Below are 15739 nucleotides of genomic sequence, written 5' to 3' on the forward strand. Positions count from 1 at the left end.
TTCATGCTCGAGAAGGATTCTAGCCTTCAACGGTAATGTCAATGATACCTCAAAACAGCATAGGCCTATTATCATTAATTAGTAACAGCTGTATAAATAAAAAGTGACAGGGGATTCATCGAACGCCTATAATTGCGTAAAATGTATTCTGTTCGTGATTGTTATTGTGAGCACGGTTGGGACAATAAGGATGATAGGGATTTGAAATAAATCTTTAATATTTCTTTTAATTTCTGTCTTTATACTCCCCGCATTTAAATACAACAAGATGGAAACTTCTCGTTGACTACCTCATAATCAGTTCCTCATTTCATCAGGACTAGTCTCATTACAAAGCAATTGAGAGTCGAAACGATTCACACATGAATATGATGTCAATGAATTGTTTGAAATTATGTTAGCGGATACATAAGAATTTTTCTTGTTTTGATGCATACTATCACCCCCTAAAATATTGGATACTTTTTTAATACCCTATATACTTACTGAACGTTTCATATCTAGCTATCTTATTGCTCCTCTTATTTATGATTGAGGCGTTCTTTAAATAACAACTTAACATACATTACGTCGTTTTTCTGTTCCAGCATATATTGAATCCTTACTAACAAAACTCCCTCCTAACAAAATATTAATTCCCTTCAACAAACACAGCGACCTTTAGAAACATTTGGATGTCATTCTGCGCAAAGTTTGATGCTTTGTATCTCAAATTCAAGATTTTGTAGTTAAGTTCTAGTTCCAGAGAACGTCTCAGTTTTACATATTAAATTTACATAAATTGAACAGATTTCCTGCCTCACCCATTTTATGTCATATCTTCTAACACTGTATTGTAATTATTTTAGCCAATTAGATTTTACTTTTACTGCGAGCAAAAAGTGTATAAATTTTTCCTCAATATCACCTTTTCCTTTTTCTGTAGGCCTAATGTAACTTAAATACAGTATTTAATTTTCCTAACCAAACTCGTCCCCAAGTACTATCCATACCCAATTTCATATCTGGTTTTTTACTCCTTCAGGGAAGAACTAAGATTGCATTTCTGTCAATGTTATTTTATTAACAATAAACAATAAACAATATTAGCTGCAGATAATATTTCACAACAATTTCTCCAGAATTATATTACATTATAAGCTTACTGTACATATAAGGCAACTACTGTTTCAATCAAACCAGAAATAAACTCTTGAGGATCTTACGCTATCCACATACTGTATAATGGAGATGGGTGTTTAACAGTGGCGGCTGATTGACTGAGGCAAGTGAGGCCGGGCCTCAGTCACTTGGCTTAATTGAAATCAAATTTTGTGTTTTTATATAATGTATTAGTTATTTGAATGAAGCATATATCGCTGTAGAAGCATTTGAAAACTTTGTGATGTATATAGAGCTGTTTTGCAGTAAACTTTGCTCCTGATGCCAGGATCGCTCGTGCCGGGTCTGGCTTGTGATGTATACAGATCTGTTTTGCAGTAAAATTTGTTCCTGAGGCCAGGATCGTTCGTGCCGGGTCTGGTTTCTGCATTTCCTATATTTTCGCGGGCTTTGAGCTTGCGCTTAAAACGTTGTAGCTGAAGCACAATTCGTCTGGCCTCGTGGCCTGGTCAGCTTTCACTCATCACATCCATGGACCGGCCTCAACGGTAAAGTGTGGTGGGAATAGCAATGGTGACTTGTCTTCCTAAATAGACCATAAATAACAAAAATTCCAGCTCTTTGGCAGGCAAAGACTCACACTATTCTCTCCTCTTATGTCTAAGTTTATGACGTAAGCGAGGGTGTTGTACTATTGTACTTCGTAGTACAGTAGTGAATCTGGGCCAATGTTGTTATTTCGGGAAAATATAAACCGAAACAAATGCGAGAAATAATGCTGGTGTAGTTAATTCATTGTTACAATGTCCTTTTTCGAGAAGATATAATATTGAAAGAAAGGAAGTTTTAAATAAAGAGAGAGTCTATCGAAATACCTACGACATCGCTGACAATTTTTCTGACAGATAAGTTAATCTTAAAACGCGACTTTCTATTGCATTCTGATATAGGCAACATAAATGGTTAAGTGGTAATGTGGTGCAAAATAAACTTCTCTGTTGGCCTTGTTTGTTGCTGTCAAGGGAAAAAAATAAAAAGAAAAGAAAGAAAGGGGATTTTCAACACATAATATGGGTTGCTTCATCACACTGAAACAATCACTGAAACTCACAGCATAACAGTATTATTTTGTGAGTGAAATTATTTTTCAATAATGGCAATAATAATAGACTAATAATAATAATAATAATAATACAGTAATAATAATACAGTAATAATGATATTAATAACATAATAATAATAATTAATATCATAAATAAACATTTCCTATCGGAGGCACTTAAACTAGTTGCATCTGGCCTCACCGAGGATTTCTATCACCGGCCGCTACTGGTGTTTAATTTGATATAGATTATAGTCTGTAGATTATTTTCTAAATTTGTAAGGCATGAATCTTGAATAACTGAAACTTCCATAACCGTAATACGTAATGGAGTCAAATACTTAGAGTACTGTCTTATGGAGTTGCAAAATAGGGCAAAGGTTTCCGCTTGCCTCTGCCTAAAGATACTTCAGTCTTAAATTTGTGTTCCAAACCGCAAAAGAAATAGACCTATGTAATTATACTTGGAATTAATTGTACTTTACCTTTGTGTTTGAATTATGGGAAATGAACAGAAATATACTTCTGGCGTTAAAATTCTTCCATGATTTCTTGGCAATTACTAAAAGGATGGGGACTGCAATTATAAAGATTACAAACCCAAGATATCCTTACTGTCGATTGTGTGAAGAAATTAGTGATACGGTTACTTAAAAATATATATTATTTAGCTCTCAGCCGCGAGGTTAATTGTGCTTGCCCTAATTTTGTAATTCAGCGAAGTTGGTGATTTACCACACAGCGTCTCTGAAGGTACTACCCGCCCGATGCATGAGTGACGTCACACAAATTGCTGTTTAGAAATACTGGTGATTTAGTAGAGGATATTTGCATTATTAAGTGAACAGTCTAGTATGAGTTTTAACAGTTACGGCATTATTATGTGTAAGTAATCTAGATACTCTCTCATTGACGTCCAGAAAATCTAAGTTGTGCATTTTCTAGATCGCTGGAACCTATTGTTATAGCGGTGTATTCTTTTGGTTTTATTCACAAAGTCCAGGTTGTGCATTTTCTAGATCGCTGGAACCTACTGTTATAGCGATGTAATCTTTTGGTTTTTGATCTAGAAATTTCAGGTTGTCCATTTTGTAGATCGCTGGAATATATTGTTTTGGTTTCATCCAGAAAGTCCAAGTTCTGCATTTTTTAGTTCGCTGGAACATATTGTTAGGCTGTAGCAGTGTATTCTTTTGGTTTAATCCAGGAAATCCAAGTTGTACATTTTCTAGGTCGCTGGATTATATTGTTATAGCGGTGTATTCTTTTGCTTTGATCCAGAAAGTCCAGGTTGTGCATTTTCTAGATCGCTGGATTATATTGTTATAGCGGTGTATTCTTTTGCTTTAATCCAGGAAATCCAAGTTGTACATTTTCTAGATCGCTGGATTATATTGTTATAGCGGTGTATTCTTTTGCTTTGATCCAGGAAGTCCAGTTTGTGCATTTTCTAGATCGCTGGAACCTATTGTTATAGGCTAGCGGTGTATTCTTTGGTTTGACCTACGAAGTCCAGGTTGTGCATTTTATAGCTCGCTGGAGCCTACTGTTATAGCGGTGTAATCTTTTGGTTTGATCTAGAAATTCCAGGTTGTCCATTTTATAGATCGCTGAAACATATTGTTATAGCGGTGTATTCTTTTGGTTTGATCCAGACAGTCCAGGTTGTGCATTTTATAGATCGCTGGAACGTATTGTTATAGCGGTATAGCGGTATAGCGGTGTAGCGATGTATCCTTTTGCTTTGATTCACAAAGACCAGGTAGTACATTTTATAGATCGTTGAAACGCATTGTTATAGCGGTGTATTCTTTTGCTTTGATCCAGAAAGTCCAGGTTGTGCATTTTTTAGTTCGCTGGAACGTATTGTTAGGCTATAGCAGTGTATTCTTTCGGTATGATGTCTATTTTCGCTATAGCCTGGTTACTTATCAAATTTACGGGCTTTAGAAGATGTGGACGGTATTTAATATAGCCTACCCATTAATCATAAATAGGTCTATCTTAAAATTAAACTTTGTTTAATATTCAATTTAGTATTTTCAAACTACGTGTTATTTGTAATGGAGCGTTCGGACCAAATGATAAAGGCACTACTGTACTACACAATAGTACAGAAACAGCACCGGAACTTTGATCGAAGCCACTTCAATGTGAAAGTAATTTCATTTTAAAACAAAAATAGAATATCGAAATTATGTAGAAGAATAAGGTAAGAAAGGAAGAAAAGAAATAGTTATGAAAAAAATGGAAGTGGGCTAAAAATAAGAAAATAAGTTTTAGAAGAGAAAAGAAACAGAAGTTAATTAATCATTCGTTATGTTATCCATGACAAGAAATTTCTCACACAAAAGTGACGTTAGAGACGCTTTCTGGTAAATCCAAAATCCTGTATTTTGTAATGGATGATATAGAGCTGTGGTTGGAGTGCTAGTATAGACCTACCATTGTGGTTCTGTTGTAGCGTGGTAAGATAAATTCACAGACGAAATTTAATCACTCTGATTAGCTTTAATGCCAATAAGCTTACTTTGAGTTTCATTACAATAACATTTGAAAAGTGCCAGCCGAGTTGGCTCTGTTGTAGCACGTCTGCCTCCAGACTAGCCGCTCGGGGATCAATAGTAGTTTTAATTACAACCCTAGAGCAGTTATTTGTAATATTTCAAAAAACTATCTAGGTTAGTAACTCTGAATTTAGTAAAATCAACTTCCAATAGTGGCAGCCGTTTGCTGCAAGGTTTCTATACGTCGCTGTCAAACAGATGTTAGTCAGGTTCTTTCATCCCATTCCACCAATGTATAAGCACTTATCCGCCAATTTTCCAGAATAATATTAATAGATTGTAGTTGAAAATATGATGAATCTTCGAACCGCTAAGCACAACAAACGGGAGAATAAAACCACTTAAGTAATTAAAAATAATCTCAAAATTGTAGCACACTACCCTAAACCTTTCCAAATATCTTCGTTTCTTATATACCTAATCAATGATTTTCTCTAGCATTTTCACACGAAATCATCGTCTTCATTTAATTTAGGATGATTATTATTATTATTATTATTATTATTATTATTATTATTATTATGTAATTTCATAGAAGACGGGCACCTGGTTGGATATAGTATTACCAACTTAGAGTTAAATGTTAGTGATTTTATTATGTTTGGTGGCATTTGAACTTCATAGTTGGCAGAACGTTTTTGGTAGTTTTCGTCAGCCATGTTGGATTTTGCTCGTCTTCTAGGAAATTAAATTATTATTATTATTATTATTATTATTATTATTATTATTATTATTATTATTATTATTAATTATGTTTATTATTAATTGTCATTATTCAGTTTAATTAGTTACCACTGCCACCTGGTATTTACCCATTTGCAGTGTGAACCATCGTAACTCAAAGGTACCACCATTATATTGTACTATGCGGGAAAGCATTTCTTTCTTTGGTTCAGGGTAAATCTATTTTTGTACTTAATCTACCGAAAAGAATACATTAAGACCAAAAGGCACGAAACTTTTTTTTGTTTCATTTCAAATATTTGTTTTAAAATATAGTTGCCTAATTGTATGGTTACTTTAGTTATGAACAGGTATATATCTTGAATGAAAGGCATTGTTTGCGTTACTTTATTTTGAAGTTATTTTTCACAAGTTTCCTGAAAACCTAATAATTCGGCAACTATAACATTCTTTGGATTAAATGAGCTCTGTTAATATAAATAATACAATTTACTTTATGTTGCTTAACAACATTGCTATCCAATGTTATTAATAACTGCCTTAGAATAACGCTCTCAATTACTAAAGTTAATCACTAGGCTATATATTTGACTTTGCCGTTTGGGCCTCCTTTATTCCTATTTTTATATTTGTGTTGAAAGTATAGGCAACTCAATCCAAACTCCATGTGGGTCAGCACATCCAGGGATTTTGAAAACATCTTATGAAATATATAAATTTAAACACAAATTCCTTCCATAACCGAAACATAGCGCAATATAAACAAAGCGAACAGATGACGCAAATAGGGCGGCGTGCGAAGACCTGACTTATCGACGGATATTGGTTTGCTGTAACGACGAATAAACACACTATTATGCAAAAACGAATATTACCATAAGGGATTCAGTCCTCAATCTCTGTAAACAATGCAGAACTACTTGAAATCTCGCCCCTTTTTGAGAGCAACCGAAATTATATTTGCACAGTAATACAAAAAAATATTGACTCACCGCTACGTTTCAGAGGTTGTGCCAAGTTAGAGTCAGATTCGTCTTCTAAATGCTTGCTGTCTCTGTCACTTTACCCACTGCCGTCTTCTCCAACGTATATGATGAAACTGTCTAATATGTCGGGAAGAACACGGTGTGTTTCGTAGTATTGGTCCACATTTTTTACGCAACTCCACTTATTATGCCTCATCCTTCTGAATAAATTAATTTGTTCCTTTATGGAGCACCCATATTAATGAAATAATGCTACAACTGAATATGAAACGTATTTATGTAACAATTGATACACGAATGGTATAATTTCCTTGTACACCATGCTCTTTACATCAACATTGCAAACTAATACGTTTAATAAAATTCAAGAATCATTGACGACTTAAAGTATTACTCATTTGACAACCAATGGCGAACTTAACTCTGTTACCGGAAGTAAATATGACCCCTCTCAATTTATGTACTTTCAGAAACACTCCTAGTTAAAGTGTTGGTTAAAACATAATATTATAGCATGAATGACTAGCGCTCCTATGTCTTATTCATGGAACTACAATTTATCTGTATACACCAAAGAGTTTGTAATTACAAACACGAATACTGATATGTGGCTCCACTGCACCAAGTTACTGTTTCGGGAACTATAATAGATCTAACTGATAATAGGCCTATATTGTATAATACTGCACGCTATAATTCATTTCTTCAGTTGCATTTTCAAAACGTTTGCGTTTTCTTTATGTAAATTACGGTAAATATAATTATATATTACGTATTAGAATACTTGTGTCTAGAAACTAAATTTTAAATAATCATCATCATCATCATCATCATTTAAAGTTCTATGTAGTCTGACGAGAAATAGTTATTACCTATTTTGGGTGCTCTACCAATGTCAAGAGAGTTTCGGACTCCTAAAAGTCCTTTTCAGCGCTTAAAGGAAGTCAATCTTAGGACGGATATAAAGTCTACTTCCAGCAATATGGCTCCACAGTTGACTCCGGTTGCAGTTTCTGTACCGGAAGTTACATCTAGCCCTCTCTCTAGTGATATTATTTACCTCGATGATGACGCCAAATATAGTGAGGATCACATAAGAACAGTTCCTAAACAACAACTATTGCCGTCTTGTCAGTGTTGCCAACTGTTACCAGATATCACACGACCCTACGTACTAAATGACCTATTTACTTAACGTACTTTATGTTGGAAGGTTATTCTAAATAATTCAATAATTTGTAACATATTTTCGCATCAAACTATACGGGAAAGGGACCAACATGTTAAGTATTTTGTCTGGCAATACGAAATTCATTGGTTTGACTAAACAATCTCACGAGACCTAACCTAAAAATGTATTTTGTTTGACCACATGAAATTATTAGTACTAACTCCGAAAACTTACCTGACTATAGTCTTGAATTATAACCACAACGCAACTCATAAAATAATTATTATGTATTAATATTAATACTGATATTAATTAATTATTAGTATATTCAAATTTCACTAGCTTCCAGTAACCGGCTCAGAGATTTAGTACAATTTTAATTTCATGGAACTCCAGTAATTCTCGAATTTGTCTCAGCTGCCAACATACCAGTTACAAATCACTACCATTTGTAGTATTTGTCAGTATCCAAATTCGAAACGAAGTTGGGAAAAGAAAATTCAACCTGCAAACTATAAAATCACCACAATCCACTAGCATATGTAGTAATGGGGGAAAAATAGTTAGGTTTCACCCTTAGGGTATGAAGTAAGCTGACCCGGACTATACCGTCATTCTTTTTTTAATCATATTGTGATTGAGATGAATGTGCATGTAAAGTATGTACACCTATCGCAAGATTCCTTACTTGCAAAGCTTTGCACCTATCAGTCATGCTACTACATAAGAATATCTGCAAACAAACACAATTACAAGTATATTGACTAAAATAAACGCTAATATTATATTAATGGAGACGTCTACGAAGGACAAATTAGGCTACTGTTAAACATTCAGTTATCTGAACTGTTTTTACCTGTTTATTTAACGACGCTCTATCAACTACTGGATTATTTAGCGTCGATGGAATTGATGACAGCGAAATGGCATTTGGAGAGATGATGTCGAGGATTCGCATAGATTACCTCACATTCGCCTTATGGCTGGAGAAAACCCCTATTCACACATAAGCTATATCAGATTGGCCATTACCATGTTATGAACTGACAACATATAGGAAATAAATATTTTTAGTAACGACCGATAGATGGAAGTACTGCTGCAAGCTATTACTCTATGCAATTCCATCAGGGTTATAACGTGACATCTTCTTCAGTCGCTAGATGGCAGCATATTTGTCCAATGACACGATGTTTAACTGTGAGGTTCTTTTTTTTAATGTTTAATATTGGTCGACCAGCAAACTTGCTATACAGACCACTGTTAAATGATGGAATATCACATGCAGAATATCATGTTGAGGTTGGCTCTAAAGGCTCCTCTAATTAATTTAAATTAATTAATTAAACATTTCTGTGAATTATGTGAACAAAAATATGATGATTTTCTGTGTTAAATTTATGAAGAGTCGTCAGTATCACTAAGAAGGATGTCTTGAGGGAGTTTCCTTTTAAGTCGAGATGGCTGACAAGATCTTGCTCCAATGTTATATGTCACAGCTCCAGGAACACCAGGAAGTTTGTTGAAGAAAGATTTTGACATTGAATGGATGTACTGTTCTAGTGGAAGAATTCCCAATTCTTGATGCAGCTGTTGATTTCTTACAAACCAGGGGGCATTTGTTGCAGTACGCAGGAACTTGTTCTGGAGAACTTGCAGGCGATGCATGTGTGTCTTATTTGATGTCCCCCACACTGGCGCTGCATAAGTTAAAAGAGGTCGTACAAGCGAGGTGTAGAGTAGCATTGAACAATCCAATCCAATTTGTGAACGTCTATTAACCAAAGGGTATAATTTTCGAATTCTAGAAGAGGTTAGTGTAACAATGCGAGTTATATGGGCATTCCATGTAAGTTTCGTGTCTAATAATATTCCCAAATATTTGACAGCTTCTTGACTAGAGAGCCATGTAACTTGTTCATTTAGAAGAACCAAAGGAGATGGATTATGAATAGGCCTTAAAGAGAAGATTTTAGGTTCTGTCTTGGTAATGTTGAGTAGTAATCTCCAGTCAGAGAACCATTTAGACAGCTCCTGTAAGGATGTCTGAAGAGTGCTGATTGCAGTATTTAGGTTACTATGAGAATAAAAGAGAACTGTATCGTCAGCATACATAGCTATGTGTGACGGTTGTAAACATGGAATGTCATATGTGAAGATATTGAAGAGAAGTGATGACAGTATAGGTCCTTGTGGTACTCCGGCTAAAACTGGACGAAGCGTTGATTGTGAGGTTTTGTATTTATGATTCATATTCTGGGCTTTGTACAATATCATAGACTACGCTTCATATAAGTCTTATATCCTCAAAAATTCCAAAACATACTGTGTTGCTGTTTATAGAATTTGTATTAAAGATTATATAATACAATGTATGCATTAGTAAGTTATAGAGGTGCTCGTAATAGCTTCTGAATATGGAAAAAACCTTCATCAAGATGCGAGGGGAAGAAAGGAAATTATAGACCTAAACGTAGATTACAGGCAACACACAGAGACAAGTTGTTATTTTCCCATATTCATATTGGAAATTACAAGGCATAGCAGAAAATAAATGCATAGGAAACCAGATTAAAATATTTATTTGAAACGAAAAAGTAGGTTATCACAGAAAGTAAAGGATAAACCAAGTATAAAGACTAAATACGAAACAAAATAATTAATAACATTATTGACAATATCTCAGAGACAGAAAGTTGAATGCACAATGTAAAGATGCCTGGAATAGTTTTAGACGCAATGTATTTGAAAGGGTCGGATACTGGAAATAGTAATGATGATAATGTGATAACTATGATCGTAATGAATATTATGGCAATGAATGTGTATTGTATGATACAATTTAGATTATGAAAAAAACAACATATTCCAAGACGTATGAACATTTGCGAAACCTAATTGCTTGCATCAAGACTAAATATTTTTTGTGCATATCTTGTGGTATAATAATCTGAGTTGTCTTCGGTGGTCAAGCGGTTATCTGATCTAAGTTTCGCAGGTTCAAACTCTGCCGAGGACGACGAATTTTCAAGGCAGTAAATTATTTAGATTGGCTTCCTCGCGGAGGGAAATAAAGATGAAAGGCTTTTACCGTTTATTTTCCGCACATAAAAGCATCTTATCGCTGATAGAGAGCTCCTGGAAAAATTTAAAGACACTTTCTAGCGCACGTTGAATCTCGAATATCGTTATTCTCTACAATAAAAAGCGTCGCTGAAGATATAACTAATAATAGTAGTATTGTATTAATGATAATAATAAAGTAATAATAATACTGCAGTAATAGTAATAATATGGTACCAAAAGTGTAGTTGCACTATTGTAGTGGTAGCGTAATAATAGTGATCTACTGAAATATGTAAATGTAGTACTGTAGTGCAGTACTGTAAGTAACGGTAGTACTACCTTAGTAATAGTGTAGTAGCACTATTACTGTATTATTAGTACCGTACTAATGATAGTAGACTCCATTAACAGCAGTAGTACTGAGTAGAATAGTACTGCAGTAAGTTTCAATACTGTAGTAAAAGTGTAGTATTACTGTAATAGTAGTGGCGTAGTGTTAATAGTAGTGTAATATTCTGGTAAAAGTATAGTAGTAGTGCAGTAGCAGTAATAGCAGCACTGTAGTAAAAGTAAAGAAACTCTATTATTATTACAATAGTGTAGTAGTACTATGTTAATGGCAGTAGTATTAGTAGTAGTAGCGATAGTGTAGTATTGTAGTCATAGTGGTGGCAGTACTACTGTAGTAAAAGTGTAGAATCACTGTAGTAGTACCGTAGTAATAATAGTACTAATTTAGTGTAGTATTGAAATAATAATAATAATTTTCTTGTAAAAGTATTAGTAGTACCAGTAGTAGTAGTAGTAATATAGTAGTAGTATTGTAGTAAAAGTGTAGTGACTCCATTAGTATATCAGTAGTGTATAATACTGTGTTAATAACAGTAGTAGTAATAGCGGCAGTAGTACTGTATTGAAAGTGTAGAATAACTGTAGTAGTAATGTAGTAATAATAATACTGCTCTAGTAGTGTAGTACTGGAATAATAATAGTAATATACTGATGTGTAGTGTACTCCAGTAATAGTAATTGTAGTAGTAACAGTTCAGTTGTAATAGTAGTACTGTAGTAAAAATATAGTATCACTGTATTAGTTCTATAGTAGTAGTGGTGGTGGTGGTGGTGGTGGTAGTAGTAGTAGTAGTAGTAGTAGTAGGTCTACTATAGTAGTGTAGTACTGCTGTCGTAATAGTAGAAATAGTGTAATAGATCTTCAGTAATAGTAGTAGTGGTAGTAGTAATAGTTCAATTGTAATAGTAGTACTGTAGTAAAAATATAGTATCATTGTAGTAGTAGTAGTAGTAGTAGTAGTAGATCTATGATAGTAATGTAGTACTACCATGGTAATAGTAGTAGTGTAATAGTACTGCAGTAATAGTAGTAGTAGTAACAGTTCAATTGTAATAGTAGTACTGTAGTAAAAATATAGTATCACTGTATTAGTACTGCAGTAGTAGTGGTAATAGCAGTAGTAGGCTACTATAGTAGTGTAGTACTGTAAAATTGTAGCACTATAATAATATTAGCGGTACTGTAGTAAAAATATAGTATCACTGTATTAGTACTGCAGTAGTAGTGGTAATAGCAGTAGTAGGCTACTATAGTAGTGTAGTACTGTAAAATTGTAGCACTATAATAATATTAGTGGTACTGTAGTAAAAATATAGTATCACTGTATTAGTACTGCAGTAGTAGTGGTAATAGCAGTAGTAGGCTACTATAGTAGTGTAGTACTGTAAAATTGTAGCACTATAATAATATTAGCGGTACTGTAGTAAAAATATAGTATCACTGTATTAGTACTGCAGTAGTAGTGGTAATAGCAGTAGTAGGCTACTATAGTAGTGTAGTACTGTAAAATTGTAGCACTATAATAATATTAGCGGTACTGTAGTAAAAATATAGTATCACTGTATTAGTACTACAGTAGTAGTGGTAATAGCAGTAGTAGGCTACTATAGTAGTGTAGTACTGTAAAACTGTAGCACTGTAATAATATTAGTGGTACTGTAGTAAAAATATAGTATCACTGTATTAGTACTACAGTAGTAGTGGTAATAGCAGTAGTAGGCTACTATAGTAGTGTAGTACTGTAAAACTGTAGCACTATAATAATATTAGTGGTACTACAGTAAAAATATAGTATCACTGTATTAGTACTGCAGTAGTAGTGGTAATAGCAGTAGTAGGCTACTATAGTAGTGTAGTACTGTAAAATTGTAGCACTGTAATAATAGTACTGCAATGGTACTGTAGTAAAAATATAGTATCACTGTATTAGTACTGCAGTAGTAGTGGTAATAGCAGTAGTAGGCTACTATAGTAGTGTAGTACTGTAAAATTGTAGCACTGTAATAATATTAGTGGTACTGTAGTAACATTGTAGTATTAAAGCAGTGCAATAATAGTACTGTGGAAATAGTTGTAGTAGCACTGTAGTAATAGTAGTAGGTCCCCACTGTCGTAATAGTGCTGTAGTAGTTCTATAGTATAACAGTGTAGTAGCACTAGAAATACTGTTGCAGTGCAGTGATATGCTATATTAGTAGCAATACTTTAATAGTATAGTCGTGTAGTTGTAGGGCTGTAGTAAGAACAGTGGTAATATTGTTTTAAATGTTTGCAGATTTTTTTAGATAAATAAATATTTTCATATGAAACTTAGCCAATCGACTAAGTAAAGTAATTTTTTCTGACAATTGATATTTTACCTATGGTCTCAAAAATTAAAATTATTTACTTTAGTGTCAATTATCTTCCGTTCTATTAAAATGATCCAACCACTTTGTTCTGTATAGTTTTATTTTAGTCCATTTAACGACGCTGTATCAAGTACTACGTTACTTTTCATCGATAAAATTGGTGAAAGCAAGATTTTATTTGGCGAAATAAGAATATTAGCCATGGGATTACCTGACATTCGTCTTACTGTTGGAAAAACCTCGAAAAAGAATACAAACAGGTGATCGGCACAAGTAGAAGTCGATTGCAGTGCAGTTAGGGATCAGCAGGCGCGCTACCGCCTGATCTACGACGATGGCTTATATTGTTTTATATTCTGTATTAAATTTAATGTTTTTATATACGTGGCTGTCTCTCTGTCAACCTGCATCATTCAAACTTTACGGCAGAACTGAAAGACAAAGTAAAAGCTGAAAAAAATCAGAAGTGCTGCTGTTTAGGAGACTATTGTAATATAATTATCCTATTTGATTATCAGTGAAATCGAATTCTCTGCAACCATCTCAGATTTAATGGACTCCGTATCTACGAGAATACTTGGTAATAGTAGGGTAAAGGTGCCTAATTCCGTGATACCCCTAATCCCGTGATAAAATTTCAATTCACTCCCATGGAGTTGTGGTCTCTGACTTTTAAGTTTTTGAAATACCTAACAGATGCCAGGAGATATCTTCTTTTCAATTCTATTGACTACCCGCCTTTTGAATAGTAACAGTCGACTGCAGAAGCTTTTGTTCAGTGAAAGGTGGCTGACCAGTAAGTTTTTCTTTCTCTCATGAAGAAACATTTTATATTTGAGGTAAGAATTAATATAGCATTATAAAAATGATATATTACTGTAGATTATAGTCAGCTGAATCAATGTGTATGATTATTTAAACATTATGAGACAATAACAATGCTACAGGAGCTTTCCCATTTTCGGATTTATTTTCATATTTCTCCTTCCTGGCTCACTCGAACAATGATGCCAACGCTAAATTGTGAAAATTAATGTCTATGAAAGAAAACAGTACGTGGAAATAATAATAGAAATAAGTTGTAGAAAACATCAATTATAATTATAATAAAATAATAGGGCATATTTAACTTAATTACTGCTGTTGTTAGGAATATAAATAATGATAAATAACTGTGTTATAATTCAATTTATCCAAATTTAATTTTGTATTGAATTTAACTTTCAGTTTATCTTGTTTATAATATATTAATATGTAATATGTATTCCTGTAGTTACAGAAGTATTTTCTATTAAATTTGTCCCTTAGGTCCTTTTTCTATGTTGTAATTTCTTGCTTAATCCATATTAAAACAATATACCATGACTTTAATGTGTTTTTCCAAATCCACGTTTGTTTTCTGAGCAGTTAATGATAATTATTTTAGTGTCACGGAATTAAGAAACCACTATCACGGAATTTGGATCCCTGTCACGGATTTAGGAGCCACTGTATAACTATAAAGAATCATATATTATATACCAAACTTGTGAAGCTGTTGACACAATGTTGTAAAAACTGTAGCTAAACGTCCAAATAACGTCATTTAAGGTGTTATTTGAAAATATTTATTACAATTTTGGCATAAATATAGACTTTATTAAATATTTCATGGAATTAATCAACCTTACCCTACATCTTTCGAATGAGTGATAATCACATTTCATTCAAAGCAGTGGCGCACCAACCTCATGAAAGATGCAAGAGCATCATTCTTGACGAGATGAAAATATCAAATCAATGTGTAAACGAAACAAATATGATATCTCAAACCACATTACGATTATAAATTCGAATCAATTTGAAGTGAATGTCTGTTTGCTTTCGGAAAATAAATCGTTTTATGTTCTTGTGTAGGCTTTCAGCTAAATAAAGATCAAATTACAAATAAAATTGGTTACATTATAATATTTGAGCCAAGGGTTTCTAAATTATTTTCAGTAGTGTGTGTGTGTGTGTGTGTGTGTGTGTGTGTGTGTGTGCGTGCGTGACAGAGAGAGAGAGGAAGACACTGACTTAAAAATATGTCTTAGTGCCAATTATATACTTCTATTGAAAGTTCAACTCTTTTTTTTTTAAGCCACCTTCTTGCGTCCACCAGTAGCATGTGTTGAGGTTCTGTGAAAACCGGTTCTTCTTCTCTTGAACAATTGAAATTACGCACTTCCGCAGATCTGATGTCGTCACTCTTCTTGTTGTCTGGAAGCCGGAGGACCATTTTGATTCGATGTTTATCTCCAAATCTTTTATGAAAGGGTGGTTATTATCTCGTCATAAGCAGCTTTTGAATTAAATGGTTAAAGACAAGAATCTTTTCCGT

Source organism: Periplaneta americana, chromosome 4, assembly GCF_040183065.1.
Source record: "Periplaneta americana isolate PAMFEO1 chromosome 4, P.americana_PAMFEO1_priV1, whole genome shotgun sequence".
Taxonomy (NCBI): Eukaryota; Metazoa; Arthropoda; class Insecta; order Blattodea; family Blattidae; genus Periplaneta; species Periplaneta americana.